Consider the following 2830-nt stretch of genomic DNA (forward strand, 5'->3'; position numbering starts at 1 on the left):
GTGCTTTGATTGAGAAGGGACATCAGATACTAGATAATAGAGAAGCGCCTCCTTGTGTCGAGAAACGGGCGGTGCAAAAATAATATTTCTTAAAAATATTTATTTTTATCACATTGAAAGGGACACATCAGGAAGAACTTAGACAATGCAGAGCACGGGACTTACAACGGAATTATATTTTATTTTGTTTCGCATTTGTTTGTAGACATCAATACACTATCAACTTCAAAGTTGTAGCGTTTTTGTTAATGTTTTTAAAAATTAGAGTACAAACATTGCAGTATGGTACTCTCCCTCTGGTTCAGGCGATTAAACACTACAACCTTCAAATAAGCTCTGAACTACATAACCCGGCGGATTTTTTGTTGTTGCACTATTACTGTTTTTTATGTTTGTTTTTATGTGTGTGGGTGTGGGGTATATACATGTATATATAATGTGTATATATACTGGGTTTTTTTCTTGTTTATCATATTGATCAGAGAATACTATGTTTACTTATTGTGTTGTGCTGTTGCAAGTAAAAATTTCGTTGTTCTGTCTGGGACATATGACAAGAAAACACTCTTGAAATATCTCCAAGCTGACTCTTGCCAGGAATCGCAGGTTGACTGGCATTTTGTCAGCTCGTGGGAAGCCAAGCAATTTTGGAGAAACTAAAGTGTCTTTCAATGTTTAAATGTGCAACCAGAATTCATCATTTCTACTCACGGTCCTTGCTTGTCAGTTATTATGATTTGGACGAGGGGATTGAAGGCTTTGTGGCTAAGTTTGCGGATGATACGAAAATAGGTGGGGGTGGGGGGGGTGGGGTGCAGGTAGTGTAGAGAAAGCAGGGACTTTGCAGAGGACTTGGACAGGTTGGGAGTGTGGGCGGAGAAGTGGCGATGGAATATAGTGTAGCAAAGTGCGGAGTAATGTATTTTGGTAGTAGGAATAAAGGCATAAACTATTTTCTAAATGGGGAGGGAATCCAGAAATCGGAGGTGCAAGGAGACTTGGGAGTGCTGGGGCAGGATTCCTAAGAAGATAATATGCAAGTCAAATAAGTAGTAAAGAAAGCAAACTCAATGTTTGCTCATTTATTTGCATACAAAAACAGGGATGTAATGTTGAAGCTCCATAAGGCGTTGGTAAGGCCGCATTTGGAATATTGTGAGCAATTTTGGGCACCATATCTGAGGAAGGGTGTGCTGGCTCTGGAGAGCATCCAGAGGCGGTTTACAAGAATGATCCCAGGAGTGAGTAGGTTAACCTATGATGAGCGTTTGTCGGCACTGGGCCTGTACTCGCTGGAGTTTAGAAGAATGTATGGGGACCTCATTGAAACATACAGAATAGTGAAAGGCTTGAATAGAGTGGATGTGGAGAGGATGTTTCCACTAGTGGGAGAGTCTAGGACTATAGGTCGTGGCCTCAGAATTGAAGGAAGTTCTTTTGGGATGGAGATGAGGAGAAATTTCTTTGGTCGGGGTGGTGAATGAATCTGTGGAATTCTTTGACAAGGAAGACTATGGAAGCCAAGTCGGTGGATGTTTTTGAGGTAGAGATAGATGGATTCTTGATTAGTGCGGGTGACAGTGGTTGTGGGGAGAAGGCAGAAGAGTGGGGTTGGGAGGGAGAGATAGATTAGCCATGATTGAATGGCGGAGTGGACTTAATGGGCCGAATGTCCTAATTCTGCTCCTATCACTTGTGATCTTATAATCTGTTTTTTGGGAGGTGAGCGTCTCTCTGAGTCACTGTCCTTCTGATGGTAATGAGCTACCTTCAACTGCTGCAGTTCTCCCATTGAACGCATGTCCACCCCTGCGCATGTACGTCAGATATTCCAGCATTTCAACCCAATGGGCGAGAGAAAAGTAATACATTTTCAAGGCAGCGTGATGTATGATTTAAACCCCATAGTTTGTCTATATTCGTTTACAGATTTATTGTGTTATCTTCACCCTACTACCGATCATTGTATTGCTGATACATTTGGATAAAAAGCACTAATTTCTTTACTCAACCTATTAATTTAAATTGTATTGTATTGCTGATACATTTGGATAAAAAGCACTAATTTCTTTACTCAACCTATTAATTTAAATTGTAAAGAACTGCGCCTCAGAACTAATCCATGTGGCATCCCAACAGTTAGATTGCCAAGATGGAAATGATCGATTGATCTTTATTCCTTACTTTCTGTCAGGTAAACCAATACCCTATTGATATTTATGTATTAATCCCAAAACCATAAATCCTTTACCTTTGAAGTGATTTGTATGTGGCACTGCATTGAATGCATTTTGGAAGTCTAAATTCACAGGTCTCACTTTATCCACTTTGTTAATTCCTCAAGAAATAAATACATTTGTCAAGTGTAATTTTCCTTCCATAAAGCTATGTTGTTGCCATCCTCAATTTCTAAGTGTCCTGTGTGACTATATATAAACAATCATTTCTGTCACAAAAAAAACCTCAATCAGGTTAAACAAGACTTGGCTTTAACAATTTTGTTCTGGCTCTCCTTTATAATTCAGATGGATCCAAGTGACAGGTTTACCAGTTATCATGTCAGGTCACCTGGCCTGAATTTATAATTTTTCTCAAAGTCCACCTGACAGATGTAGTCAAGTCACAAGATCTTATATATTCCAGTGGGGTCACATCTCAATCTTCTAAACACCTTAGAATTTAGGCCTGTTCTCTCAATCTTCCATCATAGGATGACCTCATTGTTCTAGATAATTTACTTGCCAGTTTTTGGTGCATCATCTCCAACACAAGTATATCCTCTTCTCTTAAATAAACAGATCAAAACAGTTGGGCAAAGCCTTGAAGATCT

The sequence above is a fragment of the Rhinoraja longicauda genome, chromosome 35, assembly GCF_053455715.1.
Source record: "Rhinoraja longicauda isolate Sanriku21f chromosome 35, sRhiLon1.1, whole genome shotgun sequence".
Classification (NCBI taxonomy): Eukaryota; Metazoa; Chordata; class Chondrichthyes; order Rajiformes; family Arhynchobatidae; genus Rhinoraja; species Rhinoraja longicauda.